This window comes from Lithobates pipiens, unplaced genomic scaffold, assembly GCF_037356315.1.
Source record: "Lithobates pipiens isolate NorthernLeopardFrog02 unplaced genomic scaffold, aLitPip1_a1.2 Scaffold_22, whole genome shotgun sequence".
Classification (NCBI taxonomy): domain Eukaryota; kingdom Metazoa; phylum Chordata; class Amphibia; order Anura; family Ranidae; genus Lithobates; species Lithobates pipiens.
In genome coordinates, this window is record NW_027507784.1 from 92,823,055 (window position 1) to 92,846,049 (window position 22,995).

General features: G+C 44.2%; 1 protein-coding gene across 2 annotated transcripts in view; it reads left to right on the forward strand.

Moving 5' to 3' along the window:
* Positions 1–2,100: 2,100 nt before the first annotated feature.
* LOC143923950 (bile salt export pump-like) overlaps positions 2,101–22,995 on the forward strand; it is a 165,414-nt gene continuing 144,519 nt past the window's right edge. For both annotated transcript variants that reach the window (XM_077447898.1, XM_077447899.1), the window contains exon 1: positions 2,101–2,324. The gene's annotated coding sequence lies outside the window, so the exon portion shown is untranslated. The remainder of the gene's footprint in view (positions 2,325–22,995) is intronic.

A 22,995-nucleotide genomic window follows, 5' to 3' on the forward strand; every position in this document is an offset into this window, starting at 1 on the left:
CTGACTAGCCTCCCAGTTCCTGCCACTGAAAAACAACCCCACAGCATGAGGCTGCTATCACCATTCTTCACTGTAGGGATGGTATTGGCCAGGTGATGAGCGGTGCCTGGTTTCCTCCAGATAAGATACTTGCCATTCACACTAAAGAGTTCATTCTTTGTTTCATCATAGCAGAGAACTTTGTTTCTGGTCTTAGAGTCCTTCTGGTGCCTATTGGCAAACTCCAGGTGGGCTGTCATGTGGCTTCCGTCTGGCCACTCTACCATACAGGCCTGACAGGTAGAGTGCTGCAGAGATGGTTGTTCTTCTGGAAGGTTCTCCTTTCTCCATATAGAAACACAATGGAACTCTGTCAGAGTGACCATCGGGTTCTTGGTCACCTCCCTGACTGAGACCCTTTTCCCTGATTGCTCAGTTTGGCCGGGCAGCCCACTCTAGGAAGAGTCCTGGTGGCTCCAAACTTCTTCCATTTACAGACGATGGAGGCCACTGTATTCAGTGGGACCTTTAATGTTGCAGAATTTTTTCTGTACCCCTCCCCAGATCTGTGCCTCCATACAATCCTGGCTCAGGGATCTTTGGACAATTCCTTGGACTTCATGGCTTGGTTTGTGCTCTGACATGCACTGTAAACTGTGGGACCAAATATAGACATGTGTGTGCTTTTACAAATCATGTCCAATCAACTGAATTTACCACAGGTGGACTCCAATCAAGTTGTAGAAACATCTCAAGGATGATCAGTGGAAACAGGATGCACCTGAGGTCAATTTTGAATGTCATGGAAAAGACTGTGAATACTTATGTGCATGTGATTTTTTATTTTTTTATTTTTAATACATTTTCAAAGATTTCAAACAAACATCTTTAACAGTCTTTTTGAGGAAAACAATAAATGTAATCCATTTTGGAATACAGCTGTAACATAACAAAATGTGGAAAAAGTGAGTCTCTGTGAATACTTTCCAGATGCACTGTACATGCAATTTTTTTTTTATAAATTCACCCCTTGATAGAGGTGTATACCAAATTCCATAATATATTGCTGAAATCACAGTGGGTGAGGTCCTGTGGTGATAAGGGGAATGTGTAGTGGTTTTGTATATATTTTCTTTTATTATTTATTATGATAAAAAATATTAGAATTTTTTAAAATGCCTTTTTGTTGTTTTAGTTAAATAAGTATAAAACATTGCATTTTGTTGCTTCTTTTTATGGGACAGAAGAATGGAGCCTTCAACCATTACAGCTGTAGTTTCTCCTAGGTCAGATGGCGCGTTTCAAGGTTTTCAATCAGTCAAGCTCAGTCATAAAACCATTAGTGTCTAGTGAGCTACCTCTTTAGATAATCAATTGAGCTCTGGTAATCCTTTGCCGTGTACCAATGTTTATTTGTAAAACAAGGTTTGCATATGTACAATAAAAACACAGAGAAAAAAAATAAAAATAAATATGTACTCTAATTGCAGGTTCACACTAGTGCGACTTCTGATGTGACTTAAGTTGCACAAAATTACATGGCAAGGGAAATCACATTATATTCAATCAATGCAACTCAGCACAATGCAATTTTGGAAAAGTTTCCTGCACTACTTTGGTGAGATTTGTAGTGCAACTTAGCCCTATGGAATATGCAAAAACGCAACCAAGTCGCATCAAAGTCTCCACTTTGTGGGCTGTCCTGATATGCCAACTGTGCAGCTTACTTGGCAAACATGACCGTTCTGCTCATACCTGACTCTGCATTACCTACGGTAATCATATTGTTCTTATTCTCTTATTATTACTGATCCGTTATTCATCATCAGAAGTCAGTTTCTCTTAGACAAAACCAATATCTGCTGAGCTTCTCCTTAACTTCCTTATCTGCTATGATATTTGGCTTATATAAGAACCCTATTAGAGAAAACTCTGGGAACTGTTTTTGACAAGAGGGACATTACGTCCTCAGATATAAAATTAATTGGGATGTGTGAGCAACACAGAAAATTATGACAAAGGTGCTTTGTCTATCAGAGAATGATAATTAACTTAATGATTAACTACACCAATTGATATAAATTAGAAGGGTTCAGGAAGAAGGTTGATCAATAGTCTACTTGGAATGAATGGTGAAGATTCTCTATAGGACATCACTTGTAGATAGTGCCAACCTGAGCTCACTGTACTGTGTGTGCTCTTCAGGGCATGATCATCACATAGACCTACCACTGTCTACTGCATATATCGTTTTTTTTTGGTGGCACGAATACCAAGATACAAGTGGGACTTCACCTGAGCAAACATTTACAGCAGTCACTGGATTATTTCCAGCTCCATAAACTGTAAGTATAATGGGGGGAAAATTATGATTACGCTTGCATTCTGTTTCCAGATGTTGGGTGTCAATATGAGTGTGTATCATTAACTGTTTGTTTTCTACTTTTTGTGGTTAAACATTTACCAGTGCAGATTTGGGGGTGAAAATCACTGCCAGCATAATGGATTTTCCTGGACCTCCCCATGTTAGCCTACTATGGGTCAGCTCCGACCCCTCTGACCCCTCCAGAACCACCTTTTTCCTAGCCCATAAAGTGCGGCTGTCTGCCCACACCAGTGTTCTTTTTTCGTCCTCGCACCTGATGCCTTTTAAAGTTTATATTTATTTATTTATTTATTTATTTTTCTTCTCCATCCACCATCCATCCTGTTTCGGGTTCAGCCTCTCCCGGATCAGAAGATCCCCCCCCCCCCCCCATATAGGCTGTAAATCTCCTGAGGTGGTGGGTTCCCGTGGTGCTGGTACAGTATAAATGACTGTGTATTACTGGCAAAGGTCACTGGCAGTATACATGACTGTATATACCTTTGTTAGGCAGGTGCTGGCACTCTCTCCTTCCATGTTTTTGTGTGTTCAGGCAGTGGTTTGGCTCGCTGGGACTTGTAGTTCACCACCTCCACATGTATTCCTTTCAGGAAGCTCAGAGTTGAGCAGGTGAGGTCAGAGGTAGCTTCCTCTTGGATTGCCTAGCAAACACCAGAATGCTCACTGCTGATTTGCAACAAGCTCTTTCCTCTAGGTTAATCTCAGCCCCCAGATGATCAATCTGCTACTCTGATTTCCAGTCTGCCTAGCTGCCGTAGCAGTGAAGATTTGGATGGAGAAGTTTATTTTATTTATTTAGTTATTTTTTGAAAGAGTGCACATCCTCTGTTTTACAGAGAGAAGGGCCCAGTGTGAGCTAAACACCCACAAAGAGGTTCCTAATCAGCATTCCAGCCTCAAAGGAGTAAAAAGGGGACTAGACATGACAAATCGCAGCATCGCATGCAGCTGGATAGGCACCTGTTTTCACAGCATTCCAGATCTCCCTCGCCCTTACCTCACTTTAGTCGCTCGGACCCGAGCCAAGAGAGGTCAAGACATCAGAACGCCTCTAGAAAGAGCAAATCTGGGCGCAGACAGGGAAGAAGATCCTTTTCTTCGGATAGGTCTTCATTGCCAGCCCAGGCAGAAGAAAGATCCTGTTGGGCCTGCTCAGCTGAGGTCAACAGAGGAAAGCAGGTATGTGCATCTTGCTTCAAGGAGGCAGGTCAGGACAATTCTGAAAATACATGCCAGGTTAAATCCTACATTGAGCACGCAGTCAAGGAAGGGTTAAACAGTGTTTCAAGGAATCCTGCCCATCCTGCTGTATCTTGAGCATCTGCAGATTCAGATCATGTGTTTTCAGTGCGTTTTAACTCTGACTTCAATAGCGATTCAGATCCAACTGAGGCGAGATGGCCTCGAAATCGCATACGTTTGTTTTTTGCACTGGTTCCCCCCTTGGTGGAGGCTGTTAAGGATGCGATGAAGTGGCAGGAAGAATTGTCACCTTCAAAGAAACAGAAGAGATACTACCCATATTTAAATAAATATTTACCTTCCTTCTCATTAATTTCTGAAATTAAAGAAGTATTTGACGATGAGTGGGCGGGGCCTGAGAAGAAGCTCACTGTGCATAATAGAATATCCAATCTGTAACCCTTGGGACACTATGCCTAAGGTGGATGCTTCATTACCTAGATTCGCCTGCCACATTCTGCTTCCGCTGGATGATTCCTTCTCCTTTAGGGATCCTATGGATCGCAGAATAAACGCAGACCTAAATATGTTGTAAAGTTTGGCCGGAGCGGCCTGCAGGCCGGCGGCAGTGCTCACTTCTGTGGCAGCAGCACTTGGGTTGCATTTTTTTTGCGCTACCTTTCATTTACCATGGTCTCCTATGGGACATGTTCTGTGGTGCGGATCTGCGGAATGCAGGGAGCGCTGGGAGTGCATGGGTGTGAATCCAGCCTTAGACTGATGGTAGCGGAGCTGGTGGATGGATGTTCAGATGAAAGTCTGGGAAGTGGCAGTTCTTGTCTTTTGCAGTTTTCAGGACTGCTGTAGAGTTTGTGGCTGTTGACCAGGTCAGGGAGCCAGTTCAAAAGATGACAGCAAAGATAATGGCTCATTCCATCACAGCCTGCAGAGCCTTATGGATGAAGCATTGGTCGGCCGATAAGGCTTCTAAGCACAGTCTATGTTCGGTTCCATTCAATGGGAAGCTACTCTTTGGGAAGACTTAAGCCCCGTACACACGAGCGGACTTATGTCCGACAGACTTCCAAAGGAGTTCCGTCGGAGTTCTGCTGGAATTCCGACGGAGTTCTGACAGACTTTTCGGCCGAACGGACTTGGCCACACACAATCACACTAAACTCCGACGGATTCGAACGTGATGACGTACGACTCGGCTCGAATACGGAAGTTCATAGCCAGTAGCCAATAGCTGCCCTAGCGTCGGTTTTAGTCCGTCGGAGTAGCATACACACGAGCGGAGTTTTCGAAGGGGACCGGGTCCGGCGGAGTTCCTTCGGGAAAATTTGAAGCATGTTCCATATTCTAAAGTCCTTCGGACTTTGGCGAGTCAAAAGTCCGTTACAGCCCACACACGATCGGATAGTCTGACGGACTCAGTCCTTCGGACTTTGGATGTTGAAAAGTCCGCTCGTGTGTACGCGGCATAAGAATCAACAATTCAGCGGGTTTCCGGCGGCAGATCTAGCCTAATCCCGCAGAAGAGAAAAGGACAACAGCAGCCCTTTTGGTTTAACAAGAGATCCAAAGAAGGATTCAGCGAGGCCAGTACTTACAGACAGTTTTTCATGGAAGGGAGCCGGTTCAACCTTCCAGAAACCTTCCAAGCCCAGGACCAACGAAGCTTCTAAGGCTTCAAATAAGTCCTTCTGAAGGTGTCTCCACTTAACCCTCTCAAGTAGGAGCAAGACTAGTCTAATTCGGGGGATTTGGGCGGACAAATTACAGGATGCCTGGATTGTAGCCGTCATTTGATCACGTTATCATCTCGAGTTCAGAACAAGGCCCCCTCAGACCTTGTTTGTAGAAACTGGGCTTCCTACAGATGTTTGAGAAGATATATAGGGGAGCTGTTGGCAGCAAGGGCCATCCTTCTGGTTCCAAGGCACGAATTAGGTCAAAAATGATGGGTTTCGGACCAGTTTTTGACATCAAAGTCCTGAATTCTTTCATGAAGGTTCCACCATTCAAAATGGAGTCATTGGAAACGATCATTTCAGTTGTGGACTCAGGAAACTGGATGGTTTCCATCGATCTGGCGGATGCGTATCTTCTTGTTTCCATAGATGCAGCTCACCATCGTTTTCTCAGGTTTTTCGTGGAAGGCTCTCATTTTCAATTTTAATGTCTCCCATTCAGTCTTTGCACGGCTCTGAGAATGTTCTCAAAGCTACTGTCTGCTGTTGTCGTGACTTTCAGGGTCAAGGGAGGGCAAATATTCCATTATCTAGACGACATGCTACTTCTGGGTCCATCAAATGAGCAAAACACTAGCTCGTTACGGTTGGTTGTTCAACTTTCGGAAGAGCCAGATGCATCCGACCCAAATGTTGGAGTATTTAGGAGTACAATTCAACACGGATCAGGGTTGTGTTTCTCTTCCACAGAGGAAGGTTCAGGCGATCCAGTCTAAGCCCTTGTACACACGGTTGGAGATTCCGACGGAATGTGTCTGATCGGACCGTTTTGTCGGATATTCCGACTGTGTGTGGTCTACATCGGACTGTTTCCGTCGGAGTATCCGACGGGCCAAGTTTTCCAACTTGTTGGTAAAATTTTCCGACAAAATGCTCCGATCGGACATACTCATCATGTGTAGAGAATTCCGATCGGACAAAGTGCCACGCATGCTCAGATCAAATTCCTACACCAAAGCTATTGGCTACTAGCACGAACGTAGTCCCGTCATAATGAAATAACGTCATCACGTCGGATTTTCCGACAACTTTGTCCGACCGTGTGTATACAACAGTTTCGGACAAAATCCGTCAGACAAAATCCGACGGATTTGGTTGTCGGAATCTCCGACCATGTGTACAAGGGCTTAGACAAAAGCAGTGATAGCCAGGTCTTCTATGATGGTGAATTAATGCATGCAGTATCTGGGGGTTTTATCAGCCACATTTCCAGTAGTCCCATGGGTCAGGTAGCGCAGACGGAGGTTTCAATACAACTTTCTTCTTCAGTGGGATCGTTACTCCTTGTTCCAGAAAATCTATCTGCCAATTCCTATAATCTGGTCCCTGGTTTGGTAGTCAGTAGCTTGCAATCTTTCCCGCGGAGTTCCATTGAAGGCCTCAGAACCAATAGTGGTGACAACCAATGCTAGTCTGGCAGGCTGTGGGGCACACTGCCTGGGACAGCAGGTTCAAGGCCAATGGAACTTTTGTGAATTTCCTGGGATTGGATGCTGTCAGGCACGCTCTCTTATAGTTCCAGTCTATGTTGCGAGGTCGAGCTGTCAATATTCTTTGCACAACAACTACTGTGGCCTATGTGTCTCAAGGGGGCACAAGAAGTCACCCTCTCCTTCAGGTGGCATGTCAATCTTCTTATGCGCAGAGAAGAATCTCCGCTCTCTTACAGCATCTTATCTCCTAGGGCCTGGGAATGTTTTAGCAGATCACTTGAGTCGAGGCTTTGAGGATCACAGCAAATGGGGCCTGAATCGATAGATCTTATGGCATTGGAAGAGAATTGTCAACTGCCTTGCTTCTTCTACTGAACCTGGCATCCACAGGCCAGGGTCAGGGTGCTCTGTCCAGGTCTTGGAACTTTCCCTTGGTTTATGTATTCCTGCTGCTTCCATTGGCTCTCAAAATCCTGCTGAAGGATCACAGCAATAGTAGTCTTACCTTACTGGCTCAGGGAGCCGTGGTTTCCTCTGGCTTGGAGGATAAAGTTGGGCTCACCAATCCCACTGCCTCCTTGGCAAAATCTCCTTCTGCGGAGTGGGGCCTGATACCCGAACTTCAGGAGGATGAAGTTAATAACTTGGAAGTCAGAGGGAGGCTTTAACTGGCTTGTGTCTCTCGGGCGGTCTAGTGGAGACATCATTACAGGCTCGTAAGAGGTCCACGAATGTAACCTATCACCAGATCTGGAATACTACAGAAAGGGGTTGGGACCTTGGATCTCCTTCAGTATATAACATTTTGGAGTTTCTGCAGAGTGGTTTCTAAGGGTTAGCTTATAATTCCCTGAAGGGTCAAATCCCCGCTTTGTTGGCTATATCGTGTACAAGATATGCTCTACATCCGTTAGTGATCTGATTTTTAGGGGCAGCCATAGAAATCAGACCTCCATTGAAATCGTTTTTTCCAAAAGAGGACATAACACTAATCTTGAGAACATCGCTGGTTCCTCCGTTTGATCAAGCTTTCTCTTGTTCATTATTTATTTCTTTTAACAGTTTTTTGTTTTTGTTTTTTACTAGCCATTGCCTCAGCCAGAAGAGTCTCTGAGTTGTGCGCCTTCTCATCTAAAGAACCATATTGTTTGGTGCTCCCAGACAAGAAAGTCCTTAGGCCGATACCAAGCTTACTACCTAAGGTTGCCATATAATTTTGTGTGAACTCGGAGGTCATTCTCACAGCCTTTCTGGCGGATACAGCTGATGATGAGTGGAGTAGGTTAGACCTGGGCTCTGCGGTTTCAACCTACCTGAAATGGACTAAAAGCAGATCAGCTGTAGTTTTTTCCAATGGGGCCTTAAAGGGTATGCAGGTAACATCCAGAGTTGTGTCTTCCTGATTTGTCAAGGACCATACATATTGCATACAAAACGCTGGGGCTTCCTCCTCCTTCAGAGGTCAAAGCACATTCGATGAGGGGTATGGCAGCATCCTGGGCAGTATACGCAAAGGTCGCCCCTGAGGTAGTTTGCAGAGCAGCAAGCTGGAGCGTGCCCAACACCTTTTATTAGGCATTACAGGCGTAATTTGGCTTGTCCGCCTGAGGAAACATTTGGCTCTATGGTTATTACAGCGGCTGTCGCCCATTGAAAATTAGCATTGCATTGAGTGTTTGGCTTATTTTTTGTCTTCTCTCCCTTTTTAATATTGCTTGGTACATCCCATAGTAGGCTGACATGGGGAGGTCTGGGAATAAGGAAAATTGTTGTCCATACTTACCATAATTTTCCTTTCCTGGATCCTCCCCATGTCAGCCGGAGGATTCCCACCCAGTTTATCTGTCGCGAGGCGGATATTTTTGAACACTAGTGTGGGCAGACAGCCGCCCTTTATGGGCTAGGAAAAAGGTTGTCCTGGAGGAGTCAGAGGGGGCAGAGCTGACCCATAGTAGGCTGACATGGGGAGGATCCAGGAAAGGAAAATTATGGTAAGTATGAATAACAATTTTCCTTAATCTGTCTTTAACCACTTCCCACCCGGCCAATGTACATATACGGCCGGGTGGGAGCCGTCTACTTCTGATAGGACGTTCAGGAACGTCCTTCAGAAGGAGGGGGATCGCGCACGCGCGTGCCCGCGCAGGGGCGCGATCCCGATGTGCTCGTGTCACCCGGATACGGCGCATCTCGGATCGGCAGGAGGGCTCTGTGATTGGCCCTCCTGCTCACATGAGGGCCGTGTCCAATGGACACGGCCATCATGTGATGTAAACAAACAGCCGGTTGCTAGGCAATCGGCTCCTCCTCTCCTCACACAGAAGTCATCGCTGATGAGAGGAAAGCAGATCGCTGCAACCGGCTGATGATCAGTGAGTATGAGCTGTTTTTTACAGCTTTTTACTCACTGGTGATCACCAGCCTAGTGTAAACACACAACACACCACACAGTATAAACACAGTCCCCCACATATGTCCCCAAAACACACATGTCCCCAAAACATACATGTCCTCAAAACATACATGTCCCCAAATAATAAAAACACATGTCCCTAATAATAAAAACATGTCCCCCACATATGTCCCACTAAAATCACATGTCCCAATGATTATCTGTACACATATGTCCGTCATCACCTGCACACATCTGTATATGATCTTTTGCGTACATATGTCCGTGATCACACAAACCAATTATTATACACTTAACGGAATTTTTTTTACCAAAAAGATGTAGCAGAATACATTTTGGCTTAAATTTATGACAACATTTGATTTCATTGGATTTCTTTTAAAATAGAAAAAAGAAAATATTTTTTTTTTCCAAATTTCCGCTTTTTTCGCGCTTATATCGCAAAAAATAAAAGACGGAGTCGTGAATAAATACCACTAAAATAAAGCTCTATTTGTGTGAACAAAATGATAAAAATTTAATTTGGGTACAGTGTAGCATGACCGCGCAATTGTCACTGAAAGTGCGAGAGCGATGAAAGCTGAAAATTGGGCTGGGAAGGAAGGGGGCGAAAGTGCCCTGTATTGAAGTGGTTAAACCTGACCCCACTGTTGTCACAAACATCTTCCATTGTCCCTTATTGGTAGGATTAACCTTACCAAAATGTCATTCTTTATTTCCTATTAGTGAGGGACGAACTTCCGACGGGACGTTTCACTAACGCGATCTGCAAACTTGCCCAAATTCACTTTAATGGCAGGCGAACCTTAAAAACCTCCAGGTCATATTTTCAGCAACAAAATACTTACTAGCTGTGCACACATAATACCACAACATGGACACTGACATACCAGAAGTATTAAGTGAATCTGGGATCGACAATGACAAGCATTCTTTTTTTATCTGTGAAATTTTGTCAATTCAGGAGCGCATGAAGGCCATGGAGGAGAGGCAAGGTCAGGCCAGGCTATGAAGGGGATGCAGGAGATGATCAGTGCCACAGTCAGGGCAGCACAGTCCTGTGCCAGTGCCCCAGTGTGCCAACCTGTGCTTGAGCCCCTGACCCCTCCCTCTGCCCGGCCCTTACCCCCACCTATGCAGGGCTCCACTGCGGTGGTCCGGAGGTGCCAGTCCAGTGCTGATCCTCAGCCATGGTGCTGGCACTGCCTGCTGATTGGCTTCTCCCTCACTGTTTGACACCAGCACTGAGATAGAACACTGACACCAGCACCGCGATAGAGACTGAGCACTGACACCAGCACTGTGATAGAGAGCACTGACATCAGCACCGAGATAGAGAGCACTGACACCACACCAGCACCGTGATAGAGAGCACTGACACCAGCACTGTGATAGAGAGCACTGACACCAGCACTGAGATAGAGAGCACTGACACCACACCAGCACCATGATAGAGAGCACTGACACCAGCACCGTGATAGAGATCACTAACACAAGCACCGTGATAGAGAGCACTGACACCAGCCCCGTGATAGAGAGCACTGACACCAGCACCGAGATAGAGAGCACTGATACCACACCAGCACCGTGAAAGAGAGCACTGACAGACACCAGCACCGAAATAGAGAGCACTGACACCACACCTGTCCCTACACTGTAAAACAACAGTGTATTACAACCCTATATACTGTACACCTATACCAGTCCTTAAAAGGACCTTTGTGAACCTAATAGTAATAGCTAGTGATTACACACTGACTGTCCCTGCTCCACACAGCGTCCTTTCCCTACACTGACAAAAGACACAATTTAAAATGGCCACCAGATCAGGTCTATTTAAAAGGTAGGGGGTATGTCCATGTGCTGAAATGTCTCAATTGGCTGTCCTGTACCCCATGATGGATGTGTCATGGGTCAAAGTTCTTCACAATGTAAACCAATATGTCTGCTGCGAACAGCGCCAGAAGTCCACCGGTTTGGCGAATCGCGAACGAGCAAAGTTCGCCACGAACCGCAAGGCCATTTCTATTTCCTATGCCAGGCTCCTCTCTGGGTACCTAAGTCATACTTTAACCACTTCAGTAGTGACCACTTTCACCCGCTTCATGCCCAGGCCAATTTTCAGCTTTCAGTGATGTTGTACTATAAATGACAATTGTGTGGTCATGCAATGCTGTACCCAAACAAAATTGTTATTTTTTTGAGATATATAGAACTTTATTTTAGTGGTATTTAACCACCACTGAGTTTTTTAGTTTTTGCTAAACAAAGAAAAAAATATTTTACCAAATTTTTTTTTCTAAGTTTCTGTTACAAAATGTTGTAAATAAGTGATCAGCACTGATAGGCGGCACTAATATACAGCACTGATTGTCACTGATAGGCTGCACTGATGGGCAGCACTGATGGGCACTAATATGTGGCACTGATGAGGAGGCACATACTGGCATCACAGAGGGGCACTGAAAGGCAGCATTGATGGGCACTGATTGGCATCACTGATGGGCACTGATTGGCATTGCTGGTGGGCACTGATTTGAACACTGGTGGGCACAGGTGGGCATCGCTGATGGGACTGCACTGATAATCAATGCACTGATTATCAGCCCAGACCCCCCCTGTCAGGAGAGCCTCTTATTGGCTCTCCTCTACTCATGCGCTGTCAGCGTGAATAGAGGAATGCTGATACAGCACTTCCTATTTAGACTGTGATCAGCTGTGATTGGACAACACACCACGCCACAAATCAATGTGCTGCATGCCCCCTGGCGAGTGCACAAGCACCATGTTGTGGAGAACGTCATATAACGCCCAGTCACAACAAGGAAACCCTCGCTCGGGCCTTCATTTTGCTATAGGCCGGTGGAAAGGTGTTAAGAAGCATCATAAGTTCCTTTATATGGTCCCTCTTGCCACCGAGAATAGGGCTTAAAGTGTTATAGGATCCTTGGGGCAGGGTAGATTAGCTTTATCTGATTGGCATAAGTATTATCTTGCAGGCCAGTTGGTGTTTGCACGCCGATGGCTGTTGGAGAATGATGGGGATTCAGCCACAGTTCTGGAGGCGGTGGTATAAGGCTCATACGAAAGTTTACATCCAGACTTTTTTAGAGGGCCTAGATCTACGCTTTCACTCAAAGTGACTATAAAAGCCACCATCAAGGCATGGGAAATCTCCTCAAATTTTATGTAACCGGTTCTGATGAGGATATTGCCCTCCTCTTCTTTATGGATGAATTCACGGCTTTCCCACTTCTATGTGATGTCAGATCCTATGGTGTGGGTATCCCATGGAATCAAAAAAGTGGAAGACATTGTCAAGGTTAGATATCTCCTCACCTTTAAACAATTGAAAGTAAAATACGATCTCCCAACTTTATACTATTTCCATTATCTCCAATTATGGCATGTGTTCCAAACACAGTTTCAGCACCAGGCAATAGAGATTCAGCCTTTGACTATGGAAACTGTTCTAAAAGATGAGGATATGTCTGTGACAAATAAAGAAAAGTTTAGAAAGACGCCTCCCTCTGTGAAAAAATTTAGGGAGCAATGGGAAATGGAGTTACCGGACATACAAGGCGGAGGACTGGGATGACATGTGGGTCTGCCCCTATCTGGTCCCAGCAAGAGACAGACTAATACACCTTTAAATTTCTACACATAATTTACTATATCCCAGCTCATTTGGCTAGGATTTACCCCCTCATGCTCTGCTGAGTGTTGGAGGTTTGTGTATTCATCTGCAAATTTCAACCATATTTTTTGGAAATGTCAGATCTGCGATTTTTGGTTGGAAATTACCTCTTGCATTGCTGAGGTTCTTGCTATCCCCATCCCCCTGTCATTCCCAGTCTGTCTCTTGGCTTAGTAAAGTCAGTGGTCCCATCTAATGCTCATACAACTTTACTTAACATTTTACTGTTTTATTTCCGTAAAGCTATTCTTTTGCACTTGGAAAACCTGGGGCCCCGACGGTTTTCTTTCTGAAAAGGCCTGGCAAATACTATGATTTCCTTTTACAGAGCCACTTGTCTCTCTAGTTTGAAAAAGTTTGATAAGGTGTAGCAAGCTTGGTTGGCATCTTCTTCCCCTGCTGGGTGAGATGGTGGGTTACCTTTTTTCATGGAGGCCATCTGGTAATCATAACCTTTTTTTTGAGGAATAAATGTACCATGGGTTTACGGTCCGGGATTTTTTTACTCTCTGGTGCCCCTCCTGTAGACAGCGCTACTAGGTTAGTCCCCTATGGTAAGGTGGTCCTTACGCCTCATTTATCCTCCCTCTAGCATTCTGAAATTTTATAAAACACTCTTATTTAAAGCAAACTTATGATTTTGGCTGAACTGTGACAACCAATTTAAGCTGAATTTATACCTCCTGTACTATTTGCTGGACTCAGGTAGAAGGGAGACAAGTTGGGATGGGGGAGGGGTTTGATATTTTTGGGCATGTGTTAAAGTAGTGTCAGTAGGTCCCTGCTAGGAATAATTTGTGCTCTAGATATTGCTTGTAATAATTATACTGTGTTGTTTGGACCTGTGAGACCTCAACTTTTGGTAACACTGTTTTTGTTTTACCACTGTGCTATATTTTATATCTTTTGAATAAACAGTGATAAAACAGTAATAAAAACAATTTACAGAAAAAAAAACATTTACGAGTGTCACGCTTTCTGTTTTGCAAATGCCTAATCAGTCTTCCAATGTCTGTTTTGCACATTTGCACTGATCATTTAGCTGCCAGTGTTTCCATTTATGCATATAAGCTCATATTTATTTGCATATACACGTGTATACGCATACATTACTCTACTTAAGTTCTGGATTCATCACTGCATTATGAATCTGTAGGCAGCTGTGTGCATTGTCCCATAGACAACATCTGGAAGGTGGAGTATTAGACCCTGAAATATCACCTTCACCTTCTCGTCTTCTCCTTTCTGTGTTGCTTGATGTTGCCGCTTGCTCTCATTTGGTCTCAGGACATCTGGATTCCGGAGCCGCTGCCAATTTCATGGATTGGGAAACTGCATCCTCCATGAGACTTACCCCTTTTGCCCTTTACAACGCCATTGGTGGTCTTGGCGATTGAGGGCACTGTTCTCCCAGGGGGCCGTATTCGCTTCCAGACCCTTCCTGTTAAGATGTCAGTAGGGACACTCCACCAGGAGTGGATATCCTTCCTTGTCTTACCTAAGGCTTCATCTCCTATCACATTAGGCCTTCCTTGGTTACGGCTCCATTCTCCACACATTGACTGGACTGCTGGAAAGATCCTGGCTTGGGGTTCCTCCTGTTCCTCTTCCTACCTACTCAAGGTTACCCCAAAAGAGAAACTTCCTGTTGCCACCATCCCAGTATCTTCTGCTCTTCCCGCTGTATATAGCGATCTCTGGGATGTGTCCTGCAATAGTCGGACTGATGCACTCTCTAGGTCATGTGGCACTCTGGATGAGGGGCCCACCTATGAACCTGAGTCGATCATTCACTCCAGTTTGCATAACCATTTAACTTTGCCTGTCCCTAATCTTCCTTGGACGCACAGCCAGGCTAACTTGTCCGCAAGTTTCACAGTCGCTATGCCCTGTGATGCGATTGAGATGGTCACCTGACAATACTATTCAGTCGGCCTCTGCACCAGTTATGCCAGTCCAGCCCATGCCCAGTGAGCTTCCTGCTTCTTGTTTAGGACCTTCTGTATCTTGACCTCACCCTACTGCTACTATGTCCATTTGTCCATTCAAACCCGTTTAAGAGGCTCAATCCATCCTTTGGATAGACTGGCTCATTCGGCCAGCTGGGGTTTTCAATCTTTTTCTCAGGGCTCTCTGCATTCTGTTTGTGTTTCAGCTATCCAGCTTGACTCTTATGACACGTCACCTTCTAACCAACCTGACCTCAGGGATCCACTGACCTCTGCCCAGTCTGGTGGTCCTGTGCTGGATGTCCAGCTCATCTTTAAGTGTCTGGGGGACCCTGCTCAGACTCCTGATGGTCTTCTCATGCCCTTACCCATTCCTAAAATGCCTTTAGTCCTCAACAAGTCCTCTCGTCCTCTCCCTACCTTAGTTACGGTCTCTGAGGATAATCTAAAATATGAGGTTAGTCAAGTTTTGGATTCCCGGCTCCATAAAGGCATTCTTCAGTACCTCGTACATTGAAAAGGGTCTTTGCTCCTTGTCTGTTGAGGAGGTTCCATCTGGAGTTTCCCTTTAAGTCTGGACCCAGGCTGGGGAGGCCTCGTAAGAGGAGGGGTACTGTCATGGTTATGCACTAATCTTCCTCTGTTTGCTTACCTCTCCTCATGTGTTCAGACTAAGAGGCCAGGCACTTCCACCTGGTGGTTTTTAGAACCTCTCCTCTAAGCATGGCTCCACCCCAGGCCCTATCAGGGAAGCCTATATTAACCTATGCACTGCAAGCCAGCGGTGCTGATCAACCATTGTGTATTCACTGTGTGTTTGGCTTCCTGTTTCCTGCTTGCCGTGTGCTCTACGTTTGTCTCTGTTACCGACCTTGGCGTGTTCTCAACGATTCCTGTCTGCTTGTGACCTTGACCTTTTGGCATGTCCCCGACCATCCCTGTCTGCCTGTGACCCTGAACCTGATAGGGCCTGGGGTGGAGCCATGGTTAGAGGAGAGGTTCTAAATACCACTAGGTGGAAGTGGCTGGCTTCTTAGTCTGAACACATGAGGAGAGGTAAGCAAGCAGAGGAAGATTACTGCATAACCATGACAGACAGGTTCCACTCAGAACAGGCCTCGCCATGGTCGACCAAAGAAGTTGAGTGCACATACTCTGTGTCATATCCAGAGATTGTCTTTGGGAAATAGTGAGTGTTGCCAGCATTGCTGCAGAGGTTGAAGGGGTGGGGGGTCAGCCTGTCAGTGCTCAGACCATATGCTGCACACTGCATCAAATTGGTCTGCATGGCTGTTGTCCTAGATGGAAGCCTCTTCTAAAGATGATTCAGAAGAAAAACTGCAGTTTGCTGAAGACAAGCAGACTAAGGACATGGATTACTGGAACCATGTCCTGTGGTCTCATAAGGCCAAGATAAACTTATCTTATCTATGTGTGCCCCCCTTCCCTTAAAGTGCTAGTAAACCCTGCTTGGTCATTTTTACCTACAGGTAAGCCTATAATAAGGCTTACCTGTAGGTAAAAAGGAATATCTCCTAAAAGTGCACTGTTTACAACAGCTTTAAGTGCTCCCATCTTTCCCACTCTTCTCTTTTGCCAGCAGCTGTTGCAGGCACGCAGGGCATCAGTTTCAGAATGGAGATTGGGAGGAATTTGAGGTGGTAACAATTGCTCTTTTGTCCATTCATCAGTAAAGCATAGTAAACTGTGTCTACTATGCCTTAGTTTGTGAATGAACTGCCCAGTGCAGCTGAGACTGCAGAGAAAGAGACTAGTGAATTTCTGCCATTTCTCAAATGTGAGACATCAGGGCTCAGACCCCTGATATTTCACCAACCCCCGCCCCCCAACAGGTCAGTTAAAAAAAGATTAAATGATAAAACAAAAAAAACTAAAACATTTTTTGGGAAAAGATTAGGTACTCGTTCAAATGTGCTTTGCAAGAGCAGTCAGCATTTGGATCACTCTTCAGAGAACATTAATGAAAAAGAATCGGTAAAGTGTATGGATGCCTGGTCTGTTGGATTCAATGCAAACGACACAAAAAAGAACCTGGGGCTCAAGACACAACATAACCCCTCTGGATTTTATAGACAGGCCAGGTATTATAGTAACAAAGTATAAACTTTATTTGTAGACATAAAATATAATTGCATAGACAAAGGAGTCTAAATCACATATCAAAATTCAATGTACCCAAATTTACATCGGTATGGAAATGAGCTGCCCTGTGAACAATTTTGGGATTGCATATACACATACTGTCAATGACACCTGACATGTTTCGGACCATGTAGTCCTTCTTTAGAGGCTTATGTATTGCCGGTAACAGAGTAAACACAGATCCACGTCCTGTGAGGGAGGAGGAGACCGATCATGTGTTCCCAGTACAGAGGAACACTGACAATTGCGCGGTTGTGCGCCGTGGCTCCCAAACAAAATTGACGTCCTTTTTTCCCCACAAATAGAGCTTTCTTTTGCTGGTATTTGATCACCTCTGTGGTTTTTATTTTTTGCGCTATAAACAAAAAAAGAGCAACAATTTTGAAAAAAACGCATTCGTTTTTTACTTTTTGCTATAATAAATATCCCCCAAAAATAATATATTTCCTCAGTTTAGGCCGATACTTCTTCTTCTACATATTTTTGGTAAAAAAAAATCGCAATAAGCGATTGATTGGTTAGCGCAAAATTTATAGTGTTTACAAAATAGGGGATAGTTTTATGGCATTTTAATTAATAATTTTTTTAATTAAAAATGGCGGTGATCACTGATTTTTATTATGACTGCGACATTATGGCGGACACATCGGACATTTTTGACACATTTTTGGGACCATTGTCATTTATACAGCAATCAGTGCTATACAAATGCATTGATTCCTGTGTAAATGACACTGGCAGTGAAGGGGTTAACCAGGGGGTGGCAGTGTAGGGGTTAAGTGTGTCCTAGGGGTGTGTTACTAACTTTGGGGGGCGTGGCTGTGTGTTAGTGAACACTGATCTCTGCTCCAATCACAGGGAGCAGATCAGTGTCAGTTCTTGCTAGGCAGAACAGGGAGATGCTGTTTACTTCCGTATCTCCCCGTTCAGCCTCCCCGTGAGACGATTACGGGTATCCCCGCGGCGATCGAGTCCGCTGGACCCGCAACTGGACTCACGGGGGTCCCGACCAGCACACACGCCGCCGCTGGCGCTCACGCTGTGGCAATTTCAAATGGACGTACCTGTACGCCAATTTGCCTGCCCGTGCCATTCTGCCGCCGTACATCGTCGTGCACCAGTAGGAAAGTGGTTAAGGTAGGCTGTACGGGGCCCCCGTGATTTCTAACAGCAGTCCTGGGTAAAAATGTATGTACGACCTGCATGCTGGAATACTACGCTGTGCATTCTGTTTTTTCCATTACTATTTGTCAACATATACAGCTTTACTATGGCCCTTTTTTTTCAGTGTCAGCTAGTGCATTGTAATCTTTCAACTCTTGTAGCAGTCTGCTGTTTTGTTAAAATTAGATAAGAGCAGTTGGGATCTTTGAACTGCTATTTGAAGTCTTGACATATTAGGTCAATACAACATAAGTGCGTTGAAGAAAACTGTGACAAGCACTACATTCCCCTTTTGTGAACTTGTAATGATTTATATTATATTGCTTGATACTGTGTAGCAGATTTATTAAAAAAGCTGTAACTACCGGTATTTTTGTACCACTCTGTTTTTGCTATAACCAAAGTCTGCTGTGTAGGAAAGGAGCAGCCCAAGGTCTTCTGGGGAGCTCAAATTATGAGAACTTTAGTATGTAGGTGAAAATGTGTCAGCTCTACATAAAATGAATTAAAGCTCGAACTCAAACGTTTCAACAAGTACAAGTAGTTTTTTCTGACAAACGCAGCTGCTCCTGGACACACAGACAGTGGGATTTTTCATGCCCCTGCCACTAAATACTGCATAAAAGGCTAACATGCAGGGGAGTTTAGAGGCAGAAAAAAATAAAAAATAAAATGCAAGACGCCCCTAGAAGCAGTTGCAAAGACATCCTGTGTGCATGAGGCCTAATTGTTCTCAGCCTTCTCCAAATTCTTTCTTTGTTTTGCTCCTGTGCTTCGACTTCCTGTTAGAGAGTGGCTACGTTCATTCTTCATGGTCCCATTGTACAGTATGTAGGAACCTAACCATCCTCATTGCATGTTCCAAACAAATGAGAGTGTGCATGAAAAGTAAAGGTTCGGCAGCTCAAGGAAAACATTACAAGTAGGCAGAAAAACACAGCAAGAAACAATTCCATGTAAATATAGATTACAGGGACAGTAGTGGATGTTTATGGATTTTTTTTTTTTGGAGAATAAGAATATCCCAAAACATTATATATTTTCTGAGAGCAGAGACCCTGAAGAATAAAATTGTTGTAATCTCTTTAACCACTTGCCGACTGCCTTTCCGCAGATATACTGCGGCAAGGCAGCTCGGCTGTGCAAACTAACGTACCTGTACATCAATCTGTGCATGTGGTACTGCAGGCGCGCGTACCGTGGGAGCTTGCCTGCGGGTCCAGTGGACTCGATGTCCGCCAGCCACCTACGATCGCGGTGAAGAGAGGCAGAACAAGGGACAAGGGAGGAGAGAGAGATCAGCTGTTCCTAGCGATCAGGAACAGCGATCTCTCGTTACTCTCAGTCAGTCTGTCCCCCTGACAGTTGGAAACACCTCCCCAGGGAACACTTAGCCCTTTGATCGCCCCCTAGTGTTAATCTATTCCCTGCCAGTGTCAATTATACAGTGATTGGTGCATTTTTATAGCACTGATCAATGTATTGGTGTCACTGGTCACTAAAAAGTATCATGTAGGGTCAGATTTGTCCACCGCAATGTTGCATTCCCGCTAAAAATCACTGATCACCGCCATTACTAGTGAAAACAATAAAAATAAATAAAAAGTCCCTAAATCTTTCCCCTATTTTGTAGACGCTGTAACTCCTGCGCAAACCTAGCAATATATGCTTATTGCAATTTTTTTTTTACCAAAAATATGTGGCAGAATACATATGGGCTTTTTTTTTTATATATTTATTTTTTTGGATATGATGTATTATAGCAGAAAGTAAAATATATCAATTTTTGTTTCAAAATTGTCTTTTTGTGTTTATAGAGCAAAAAATAAAAAACACAGAGGTTATCAAATACCACCAAAAGACAGCTCATTTTGTGGGAAAAAAGGCATCAATTTTGTTTGGGTACAACGTCGCACTACAGCATAATTGTCAGTTAAAGCGATGGCCTGGTCGTTAAGAGGGTAAATCCTTCTGGGGGTGAAGTGGTTAAAGATATACTTAAAACTCTCTTACTATGGAGAAGTGGGTTGGGGGGGGGGGAGAAGACTGCTGCAGGTATGAATGGCAGGTACCTAGAGGAACCCACAAGAGCCTGACATGCCCATTGAGGCTGCCTGTTGTGTCCTTTAGTCTGGGAGGCAGAGTAGTTCAAGAGTGTTTTATTATCAATTTCAGATATCTATAAAACGCCTACAGCCTTCTGAGTATATCATAACAGGAACAGGAATTGGAACTAACTTGCACAGTATAGAAAGTATGATACATGTAACAACTCTGAATAGTGACATCTACAGGCTAGAGTTATAAACACCACATTGTCCTTCTCAATGGTGGGTCAATAAGAATATTGAGGAGACAAGGCCTAACAGTGAGTTCTCAAATTACCTGAAAGCATTCAAGTTTTGCCTCTCAGAGTGGCCCAGCCTTTTACTGTTACAGGACAGTTTAGGAGGCTGAAGCAAGTATGTGCGCCTCTAGGTGCCTGCACTTCATACCTTTAGTAGTTTTTCTCTCTTTTCCTAATTTAAGTTTGTTCTGGGCGCAGGATGGGAAGTTCCCATCCCACTGCTGTAATACAGCGCTGTGTTCTATATGTAGTTGAGGCTACATACTGTTTAGACAGCACATACAGCCACTGCCTATGTTAGTGAAGGAAATAGGTAGTTAGTTTGGATCAGCTTAAACGTCACTTAAACATGGAGATCTGATTTAAGGTTATGGTGAGAAGAGACTAAGGGGTTGATTTTCTAAAGGCAAATTGCAAGGGCAGTTGCTCCAGGGCTTAGTAAATGAGCTAAGGCTTCACTTTACAAAGAGTACCCAACCACATGCAAGGAAAAAAAAAAACAGCATGTTTGCTTGCATATGATTGGATGATGGAAGTCAGCAGAGCCTCTGCTGATTTACTAAGCTCTGGAACAACTACACTTGCAGAGTGCACAGTCTTTGACTTTAGTAAACCAACCCCTAAGCATCAGTTCACATATACGCTGTGTGGGAAACACAGCGAATATTGTTCATTTCCCAAACCACATCGAAATTGCATGGCATTCATGCAATCTGCTGGGGGTGTTAATGTTGCATTAATGACACCCCAAAACAGCTTGCAAAATGTAGTGTGATAGCATGGGTGTACAATCTGATTCAGGCAATCTGATCCCAGTGCGGGAAAAAAAAGTGTCCTGCTCCATTTTGGGGCAGGTTTGGTGCAATTTGAGCGATACAAAATTAATGGCTCAAATCGCACCGCACAGACATTGCATGTGATTTGCCAAGGCATGCAGTGCGATTCCTGTGTGTGAATCACATCCGATGTGCCACATTGTGACAGCATGAACCTAGGCTAAAAGAATCAATAAGCCCTCCAACCAAATCAGCAAATAGCACAATAGAGTACAGAAGGTACTGTCATTCACTTGGGTCCAAAAGGAATCATTTGTATGGTTCCACTTACTCTCCTAAAATAAGAAATATTCTTCCTATTTTGGGTATTAGATGGAATGAGAAATACGAATACCTTCTGTTCCAAAAAACATCACTGTGCTTGATTCGGTTTGAAGGCTTCTTGATTCCTTTAGTCTCTTCCAACTGTAAAGCCTCGTACACTCGATCCAATTGTTGACCAACCAAGCATCAGACTTTGGTCAAAAGACGTACTACGAGACTACAAAGAGGAAGTTAATTTCTCAAGGGTCACTCCTTGGGCTCCTTCTGCTAATTTCGTGTTAGTAGAAGTTTGGTAAGTGTTGATTCACGCTTTTCAATTTGTGCTTTTCAGTTAGTTTCTGAACAACCGTTCGTCAACCAGCCATGTTGCGGAATCGGAGGAAAGAACGTGCTATTTTTGGGCTTGTAGATAGTGCTTTGACCCAAGTCCAGTCTAGGAACAGGAGGAGTTCTTGGACCAAAAATTGGTTTCTTAATTGTGACCAATTATGCCATATGCCGTTGCTGCGGGAGCTCCAGGAGAATAATCCGTATGATTTTCAGAATTATCTACGGACGACAGACCACTGCTTTCACCAACTCTTGGCATTGGTTGCCCCCTATATTGAGAAGCAGGACATATGCACGAGGCTTGCCACCACTCCAGAGTAAAGGCTCATAGCCACCTTGCGGTACTTGGCGATGGGGAGAAGTCTCCAGCACCTCAAGTTTACCACTGGGATCTCCCCCAGGCTCTGGTACTTATTTTTCCAGAGACCTGCTCAGCCATTATTCAAGTACTGCATAAGGACTATATTAGGGTAAGTGTTTACATTTAAGATCACATTCTATGAATTAATGTTTGCTAATGTATTGTATTAATTTGTTAAATACATAATTATCAATATTGTAATATGCTGTGAATGTCCTCTTTGTTCTCATGCATGTTGTAAGCTTTTCCTGATCGTATTTTGGCCTACATGCATATTTTCCATAACTAACCTCCCAAGCATGCTATCCTGGGTCTGTACACACCTAGCCTTGTAACTTAACAATGTTTTTGTCAGCTACATTTTGGGGCTTACCCTAAGCAACCCCTAAAAAGTATACAAATGTTATTGTTGTCCTCAAAATTCAGGCAGAGTGCAAGAGACCATATTTTTGGGGCCCAACCTCATTTGGAATCCTCCCTCCCTCCCAAAAAATGTTAAGTCACCAGATACAAATGCTCGGTCTGCTGACTTTGCAAATACACACTATACCTATTTTGGGTTTCAATGTCTGTATAAATTCACTAAACCATGAAGTGCAAGTGCCTGATTACCTACAAATTGTAACGTGGAACGTTTTTGTCTCCTATTATATTTATAGGTATTTTCAGAATGTCAAAATGTGCTGCAATTTGCACAGTGTGTATCCAGATTTTTAGATTATGACACTTCTTACCTG